General features: G+C 37.7%; 1 long non-coding RNA gene across 1 annotated transcript; it reads right to left on the bottom strand.

Annotated features, from left to right (window-relative positions):
* Nucleotides 1–1,122: 1,122 nt before the first annotated feature.
* On the bottom strand, nucleotides 1,123–7,888 carry LOC104109316 (uncharacterized). Its single transcript, XR_689200.4, has 3 exons — nucleotides 7,664–7,888; nucleotides 7,483–7,564; nucleotides 1,123–1,395 (listed from the first exon to the last, which is right to left on the bottom strand). It is a non-coding gene; the product is annotated as an uncharacterized lncRNA (long non-coding RNA).
* Between the last annotated feature and the right edge of the window lie 2,561 nt (nucleotides 7,889–10,449).

Genomic DNA, 10,449 nt, shown 5'->3' with positions numbered 1-10,449 from the left:
ATTAAGCCGTCTGCAGCAGGCTCCCCCACTTGGCTCAAAGCCATAAATTTAAACACTCCGTAACTCACAATATCCACACTCTACTACTGCCCTAATACTTCCGTCAGTTCAACGAAAAATTCTTCTCAAGCTCATACAACGCCAACCATAAAAATACCCCAAATTATCTGCTAAGCTCGCAATCATTCTCTTGACACTCAAGTCAACTTTCTCAGCCATATTCAAATTCAAATCTCCACACATACGCCCTGCTGGCGGAAAAGTAACTCTCCACTCACATATAATGAACACACCTACGTAGATTACTCTCCAGGAGATAATCCACCTCCTTAGCCTAAAATTGACATCTTGTTATATCTTTTCGCAATCAAAATTACTATGCAATCACTTAGTCAATATGAGTCCAAACTCATTAACCAGACATGAGAATTTAATTTACCCCAAAATTGAACAATATGAAAGATCCTTCAAAATATTCATACTCGAGACTGTACGTTACATTAAAACGAAAATCAAGCACTCAATGGCCATTTCTTTACATTTCAAGAAAATACTTCTCGTCACATTTAAATCGTCTTAACACATCCCGCGGTCACATCATATCCATTATACCGCTATTCCACCGCTCATCGAGCCACAAATTCCACTGCAAGGTCATTACCGGACATATGAGTCCACCTGTACAAGTTATAACTGAAGCTACCGAGCTTAAACCGCGGTCTAACCATGGCCTCAAGTCTTCCAGACTGGCCCATCACCAAAACGTAGAATTCTCATCTCGCGCATCATCCCGGAAATCACAAGCCGACGATACACAACTGATACCGAGGCGCTCATGTGCGCATACGAATACGTGGAAGGAAATTCAAAGAGTTATGTCCCAAGCTGAATCAATCCCACACGATAAGGAAAGAAAGATGGGAAGTATATATCCTAAATGCCCTGTAGCCTCTCGAAGATAAGTATGTGGTCATCATACCGATCCGCAAGACTCTACTAGACACTTGCTCATGACTTGTAGAACCTATGAATCCTAGATCTCTGATACCACCTTGTCACGACCAAAAATTCAACTAGTCGTGATGGCACCTAACCCAACCCGCTAAGTAAGCCAGCTTTCAATTATCCAATTCCAATAATAATTATTAAAGCAATTTAAGTGAATAAAGATCTTAATTTTATACATCCCCCAAGAACTGGTAGTACAAATCACGAGTTTCTAAGAATAGAGTAAACAAAGAGGAAATAAAATAAATACATAGTCTGTTTGAATAATTCACAAACAGAGCTTTTATAAATCTAAAGCTACCCTGAACAAGAAGCAGCTACAACAGGAATGCAGGTACATCTTTAAGTCCGGCAACCATCGAGCACAGCAACAACATCAGCCAACATCTACACGTAATTTGCAGAAGTGCAGTATTAGTACAACTGATCCCATGTACTGAGTAAGTAACAAACCTAGCTTTAGGTTAAAGTAGTGACGAGCTTCTACCAAGGTCGGATCCAAGACCACTAGTCCACAACAGTCCATAACAATATAAAGCAAATAATACCAGAAGTAACTCAGAGATAAAATGCTCAGCCAAATCATGATTTCAAAAATAATAGTTCTTCCTTTCAAGTACATTAGTGAAAAACCGAAATCGTTTACTGAAATTTTCAAAAATATGAATAAGTTTGAAAGCAATAATTTTCTCAAAATCCTTTCAATAATAAATAAAATATCTCATTTTCTTTCCCAGATAACCAGTGTAAAACAAATGCATCACTATGCCCATCCGTCAGCATGTGTGAGATATCATGAATAATGTGATACCGAGGAAAACACATCTCTATGCATATATGTCATGTGTGCATGTCAATGCAATGTATCTCAGAGATTGTACTCATTACTCATACTCTCAGATTTCTCAATCTCATTGTCTCGCATTCTCTCTCATTGTGCTCAGCACACTCAATCACTCAGCGCTATACAATACCTGCTGCGGCGTGCAGCTCGATCCCTGTTTATAGTTGACTACGCTCACTGGGGTGTACAGACTCATGAGGAGCTCCTACAGCCCAAGCGCTATAAGCACGGACAACCCACGTGCTGCACGGACAACTCACGTGCCATAATATAAGTATCTGGATCCGCACGGCCAACTAGGTGCTGCACGGCCAACTCACGTGCAATATTAATATAAGGATCCGCACGGCCAACTCACGTGTTGCACGGCCAACTCACGTGCAATAATAATATAAGGATTCGCATGGCCAACTCACGTGCAATAATAATATAAGGATCCGCACAGCCAACTCACGTGCTGCACGGCTAACTCACGTGCAATAATAAGCCAATAAGGCCTGCTGCAGGCGGGCAGCCCCGATCCATATAATAGTAATAATATATATAAAGCCAACATGACCTGCTACGGCGTACAGCCCGATCCCAAAAATATCCTCACAATCAGGCCTTCGGCCTCCCTTAGTCACCAATCTCTCCAGTCTCTCTCTCATAGGCTCACAATGTCATGAGAATATCCCAAAAATGATGATATGATGTATCGATAAATAATAACAGAGACTGAGATATGATATATAATGACATGAATATGACTGAGTATAATTTTCAATTTAAAACAAATAATTCACAGTTATGACCTCTGTGGGTCCCAATAATACTGGCACATAGCCTCAACATGATTTTTAATATGCTTTTCAGCTCAATTTCTTTAACACATAAAACCGCATGGAAAATGGCAAGATTATTTAACTACAAAATTTCACAGAAATAATTATGTCACAATTTCTATAGTACACGCCAACACGCCCGTCACATAGCATGTGCGTCACCTCCCAACAATTCACGTAATACATATATTCAGGGTTCATACCCTCAGTTCCAAGATTAGAATAGTTACTTACCTCGAACAAGTCAAATCCAATGTCGAGCAAGCTAAGCAATGCTCTAGGAATTCCATTATGCACGTATAACTTCCAAACGGCTCGAATCTAGTCACAATTAATTTGTTTCAGCTCACAAAAATTATAGGAATTAATTCCATATCAAAATACTAATATTCCAAAAATCCAAAATTACGCCCCAATAATCACCCATGGGGCCCACGTCTAGAAATCCGATAAAACTCACAAAATTCGAACCCTCATTCAACCACGAGTCCAACTATACCAAAATTACTCAAATCCGACCACAACTCGGTCTTCAAATCCTCAATTAAAGTCTATGAATTTTTTTTACTATTTTCAACCCAAAACACTAATTTGTTAATAAAAATAATAATAGATTCATGTAATTTAACCAAAACCGAGTTAGAATCACTTACCTCAATCCATATGGTGAAAGTCGCCTCAAAAATTATTTCAATCCGAGCTCCATAGCTCCAAATATGTTAAAATGGCCGAAACCTCAAAATATATCTTCTGTCTAGGCATTTACTCTTCGCGATCGCGAAGCACAAAAATTTTCAGCCCAAAATTTACCTTTCGCGATCACGAAGAACAAATTCCCAGCACTTTCAGATAGCCTCTAGTATAATGGTCATAATATTTTTTACAAAACTCCAAATTACAAATGGTTTAACTTTCTGAAAACTAGATACCAAGGACTATAACTTTCATTTGTTCCTCATCTCCCAATTCCTTACCGATTTCTAGATATAAGCTTCCAAAGTCAGTCATGTGCAACGGAGATTTCCAAACTCTTCCCGGACAACCTATAGTGTATCTACCATAACTCTTTGTATACAACTCCAAATGACAATTGCTTTACATTTCTGAAAACTAAATATCAAGGGCTACAACTTTCATTTTTGGATCATCTCCAAATTCCTTATAGATTGCGAGATATAAGCTTCCAAAGTTGGGTCAGTGCAACAGAGATTTTGTTCTACGCGATCGCGAAAGAGCTTCCGCGATCGCGATTCACAAGGTTCCAAACTGTTGTTTGCTCTTCGCGAACGCGACCAAATGTTCGCGATCGCGATGCACACCTCTGTAGGCAGAAACCAGCAACTAAAAATGGCCTAGAAATGGTCCGAAACCACCCCGAAACTCACCCGAGCCCCTCGGGACCTCAACCAAATATACCAACAAGTCCCTAAACATCATACGAACTTAGTCGAAGCCTCGAATCACATCAAACAACGCTAAAACTACGAATCGCACCTCAATTCAAGCCTAATGAACTTTGAACTTTGAAATGCTATATCTTGTATCGAAGTACATCAAATCAATCCGGAATGATTTTAAATTTTGCACACAAGTCATAAATGACATAACGAAACTATTCTAATTTTCAGAATCGGATTCCGATCTCGATATCAAAAAGTCAACCCCCGGTCAAACTTCCCAAAAATTCAACTTTTGGAATTTCAAACCTAATTCCACTACGGACCTCCAAAAAATTTTCCGTACACACTCCTAAGTCCAAAATCACCATACGGAACTATTGGAATTATCAAAATTCGAATCCGAGGTCGTCTACACATAAGTCCACATCCGGTCACTATTTTAACTTAAACTTTAAACCTTGGAACTAAGTGTTCCAATTCATTCCAAAACCTCACCGGACCCGAACCAATTACCCCGACAACTCACACAACAACTGTAAAGTACAATTTTAGTAGTAAATGGGGAAGCGAGATTTTAATACTCAAAACGATCGGTCGGGTCGTTACACAGATACTTTTTGGTACGTTCATCTTGATGTAACTCTGGACGATGGCATAATACTTTCAAATCTGCTCTAAATTTGGCAATCTTTTGTTTTCCCCTTGACATTCATCACAGCGTTAAATATATTATTAAACACATTCTTTTCTATGCGCATTACATCAAGGTTATGCCTAATGAGATTTGTTTTCCAATAAGCCAAGTCCCAAAATATATTTCTTTTTTTCCAACCACATAAATGATTCTTTGAAATTCTAGCATTTACTGCTTGCTTCATAACCAAGTTCTGTGACTTTTCTCAGTCCAAAATCCTCATCTTCTTAAGTATTTCTGAACCTGATTGTTCAATGCATACAACCTTATGTACTGTTTTACCCTTCTTGAACCACCTTTTGTTCCTTCGAAAAGGATGGTCTGGTGGTAAGAACTTTATGTGATTTTCAGACCATGAGGTCTTTCTACCATTTGATGGAGTAAAAGCATCTGAGTCCCCCATACAATAAGGACAAGCTAACTTTCCTGCTGTACTCCAACCTGACAACATTGAGTACGCTGAAAAATCACTTATTGGCCACGTCAATGCAACTCGCATTTGAAAATTGTTCTTACTTGAAACATCATATGTTTGGACCCCTTTGTCCCACAAATAATTCAACTTATCAATGAGAGGCTGCAAGAAGACATCAATTTTCTGTTTAGGATTTTTTTGACCAGGTACAATCACTGTTAAAAACATGTATTCATCCTTCATGTACATTCTCGGTGGCAAATTATATAGTGTAACTATCACAGGCCAAGAAGAATATTGTTGGCCTGAATTACCAAACGGATTAAACCCATCAGTGCACAAACCCAATCTGATATTTCTCACTTCAGATGCAAAATGTGGATGTGTCTCATCAAAATGTTTCCAAGCAGGAGAGTCTGAGCAATGACGCATGACACCATCTTGATTATGTTTAGAATGCCACCTCAAATGTTTTGCTGTAGAGTTAGATGCATACAACACCTTTGCAAACGCGGTGTTAATGGAAAATAATACATCTTCGTAGAAGATAGTAGTTTTTGGCCGAGTACATCTAGTTTTTGATCTCTTGAACCGAGTGTGGCTACAAAATTTGAAACTATCAAGTTCACAATCTTCACGCCAATAAATCATACAACAATCAATCTTCTCTACCAGTAAGCCCAAGCCTCACATTAGATTTTTGGTACTATAAAAGCTATCTGTCATTATATTATCGGCCGGCATCAATTCCGATAAAAATTGACATAAGTCATCATAACACCTTTCGAAAAAATGATGTTCTGCCTTTAGATTCAACAATCGAGCAACGACAGATAATTGTGAATGCCCATGAGGGTTTCCTTCCAAATTTCTTGTTCTGATGCTTTGAGCATATTATAAAGACTTTTAGTTGTTGGATTCGGGGTCCTCTTCCAAGTTTCAGTTATAAGATGGCCCGGCAAAATCAAAAACCATAGACTGAAATGAATTATGAGATTGAAGGTTCTCAGTTTCTTGTTGTATAGTTTCACCAAATATTTCTTCTTCATTAATATTATGTACACTTGGATATGGACAATAATTTTTCCCGTGGTGATACCAACGATCATAATTTGGTACAAAACCGTATTTCCCAAGATGTACCATAACTGTAATCTCATCTAAAATATTTCTATTCCGACATTTATGATGATTACAAGAATATCTTAGCTTTTCACCATCCATGCATTGTGGATGACTTTTAGCAAATGCAACAAACTCCTCAACCCCCGCAATAAACTTACGATTAATGAATCCATTTTCCAATCTAGCATACATCCACTCACGATTGGAATTCATATTGTACACTCTGACACAATTAATAATAAAACATATGTCGTAGGTTACATGATAATAAACAAGAATAGCTTGCATAAAAACTGAAAACTTGAGCAGCAAACCACATATATAAATTTATATAAAACCTTTATATGAACAATCAAAAAGAATTAAGATCGATGTTGCAAGTTGGAGATACCAGATTCTACCAAATTCATATGTAAAAATCGTTATACAATGATTCTCCATCAAAAGTTATTATTAGTGCCATGTAGTTTACATTATACAATCAAAGAATCAAATATGAAGCTGAACATGCCATAGTATTATCTCAAGAGCTAGGAATCCCCCCTCTCCTTTTTTTATATTTGTATTTTTCACATTTTCTTACGCATAGGCAAAATAACATACACGAGTCTGTTAAACCATTAATACAAACATCATTGTATTCTTGAAGAGGAAGAGCAACACAATATCTCATTTTAAGACTCAGAAAAATTAAATCGATTACATACATCAGTGCTACATGGTCAATCCAAACAACTAAAGAGAACTTCTAATAGAGTTCTTTATTTGTATATATACCAGAAATTACAAATTAAAAAACTTTCCATATCTCAAAACTCAAATATAAAATGAAATAAAATAAACTATCTTTAAAAGATCACTTATCAATAAAAATTTAAGTTTCTTTTTATTTTACTAGAAGAGAAACTAACTCATTTAGGTTTTTCACTTCACGATTTCTCTATTCTAGCATGTTTGATGAAGACCCACTAAGATATTTTCACAAATTTGAAGTATTCAGAGATGTGGCAACGATTATATTCACTTCAACATACCCCTTTGTTCAAGCAAAATCTAACTGAGAATTGAGTAAACCATGAAGTAGAAAAAGAACCAAAAATCTGTCTAAATGCTTCTAAATTTATGACCAAATATATTTTCTTTTAAATAGCAAATCAGAGTAAAAGAGATACCAACAACAATAGTATATCGTTGAACAACTGGAAGTGCTCCCTCAAAAAATGGTTCCTCACAACCTTGAAGTAATCACTGTAACTGACCACAAAATACATAATATGAAATTTAATTTTACAACCAAAACAAAAAAAAAAAAAAAAAAAAAGACAAAATGAGAGTGAAAGAGGAGATACTAACAAGGGGAAAGCAGTCGACAGAGCACCAAAATACAAAAAAAATCGAAGCTTGTTGGTTAAAGAACGTTGGTTGAATGTAGTCTACTAATGGTGGTATAGAAGGGATTTGTGAAAGGAGGCTCTCTGTGGGGATTTCATTTTGCGGAGAAACAAAATGGGTCTTTGGACCGTAAGAATTTTGATATGGGTGGAAAAGTAAGGTGGGAACAGTAAAAGTTAGTCCCAAAATTTTCTAAAAATGTGACAGACACATGCTTCACTAACTTTTATATTTAAAACATAAGTGGGTATTTTTATTTTTGTGACGGATTTAAATGACGGTCACAAATTTGAGACGCATTTGGGCGTCACAAAAAAGTTCTATTAACTATACATATTTTTAATAATATTTGTGACGGAATTTTGTCAGACTATTTTACCGCCAAAATTTCGTGACTGGTTATTTTTGTCACAAAACTTTTTCGCTAAATTCTGTTACGAATCAGTCACAAAACCGTCATAAATAGAATTTATGTTAAAGAAATTATTGTTTCCTCAAATTTTCGACTATGTAAGGATGATCCATCATAAATCTGTCAAAAATTCGTCACTAATTTGGGATGGACCTATATGTCACAAGATTTCCGTCACAATTTTGACTTTTTTTTTTTTTGTAGTGAGCCGTTATCGGAATGATGTCGTTGGTGGCGACTGCAACGAACCATTCCATCCACCCACAATCGTTGTCATCATCCATGCTAGACAGCAAAGTATGGTGGCCACGTTTGCAGAAGTTTTATCATTTCCCCGAGGAAGATTTTGGGAGAAAAGAGATTCATCATATGAGCTAAGGTTAGCTCCTTTCTAGTTTCCTGGCACAAGCGTCGAAGACAGGCGACCGTCCTCCACACTGAGAGACTTATGTGCCAAATATACTTGGTAGCGAAGGCAAAAATCCGCAATCACGGAATCAAGCTCTCCACTCAAAGAAAACGCACCCAAAGTAAAGAGATACGTGTAAAGGTATGTAAAACCTTCCTGGGAATGCTCACTCGCTCCGATAGATCAGAAGCAATGATATCCAACTCATGGCAGCGGCAATCTTCTTTCACGACAGGAATACTGGAAGGACGAATGGAAGAAGGGTACCTACTAACAGCCTATCTTCAAGGTCCTTTGTGGTACTTAATTTTCTTGGGATGATGAAATTCACCGTTGGAGGAGCAAAGTTCTCGGCTTTGTTCTTGTTCTTTGAAGAACCAACACGCTTGGAGGAAGAAGCCATTGAAAAAGAAGAAGAAGAAAAAGGTTTTGTGTTTGAAGAGAGATTAGAGAAAGGGTGGAAAACAAAGATGTAAATCAGAAGCACGATAAATTATGAAACGCAAAGGAAAAGAATGTCGCGCATAAGTAAAATTTTGGCGGCTGAATTCGTGGCCATGATCATCTCGATAATCGGCAAAAGTTATGCTGAATCATGGGATGACGCGTGTTCGGAGCATTAAATACGGAGAGACGTGCATCTAATCAGCCGTCAGAAACGTTCAGAGGGAGTTATAGTAATTCCCGCCAAAAAGGTATTTCTACCAACTTCCGGTAACACAAACTTATGTCACCGGAAAGCAGGGGACTATCTGTATAGGGTGAAATATGATATGACATGTGGTCGTCTAAAGGGAGGACACGTGAAACCCAAGACGGGGATGGCCGAAGACCAAACACAGCCATTCCGCTGGTCACCGGAAAGGATAATATTTATAAAGGTGTGTTAAATGCTCTGCGCCCGGTAGCATTTAATAGAGAATATTCTGCACCATCAAGAACGACGGCCCGTTATAAAGAATTTAGCATTTATGTGCACCATTACATCTTCATCAATGACCCTCATAATTGACATTAAAGGAGGACATGATCCTAGGACCTCCTTTCCTAGACATAGCTATAAATAGTCATGAGCTCAGTTACCATTATAAAGGACACCATTCTCTGGCAAAACTTATATTGTATTCTACACAAAGCATAATTCAATCTTATTTTCTTGCTCTTTGATCTCATCATTGGTGTGCTCGGAAACCTTATTCCCGCAACTATCATCTCTGCTATTTCATCGACATTTCAAGGCTAAGTATTATACATTTCTTCAAATATTGTATTATTTTAGGATCAAATTAGTTCACTTGTCTAGAAATTTATTTACCGAAAAAATCAGATAACGTTAGATTTTGTGTATGGTTCTAAGGATATGCAATACAATTCGATATAAATCGTGTAGAGAAATAGAGATACGTATATTCTTGGCTATGAGAATGCAAATAGTGGGTAATAAGAATGAATGGGATAAAGTAAAGCAAACACAAAGGGATATCTTTCAATCTGAGTAGTGATTTGTTTTTGTCTCTCCCCTTTAGCTTACAAGGATTTCCCCTTTTATAGAAGAGGGTCATTACAAAAAATAATAAAATAAAACATATAGTGGAAGGCCCATGATAATTTGTCTCTTCCTTGATTCTCGCCAAGATTCTCTCTCTTGGTGCGGTCGCAACGGCTCTTGTCTGTGTTCTCGATACTGGTTCGAACTCGTTACTGGGTCGGGCCCTCCTGTCTTGGCTCGAGTTCGACCTTCGAGATGGGCGTCGCGCATTTCCGACCTCGAAGTAGTGCCTTGCGGATCGATTCAGTCACGGGCTCGATAGGGTTATCGAGCCGACTCCTCGAACGACCTTCGAGCTCAAGGCTCGTTAGTACCGACTTCGGAGCTCACTCCCAAAATCTCATTCCGACTTTTTAACACTCGAACTCGATCGAACG

This window comes from Nicotiana tomentosiformis, chromosome 1, assembly GCF_000390325.3.
Source record: "Nicotiana tomentosiformis chromosome 1, ASM39032v3, whole genome shotgun sequence".
Lineage (NCBI taxonomy): Eukaryota > Viridiplantae > Streptophyta > Magnoliopsida > Solanales > Solanaceae > Nicotiana > Nicotiana tomentosiformis.
The sequence above is the reverse complement of the archived record's forward strand: the minus strand, read 5'-3'. Positions and strand labels throughout refer to the sequence as shown.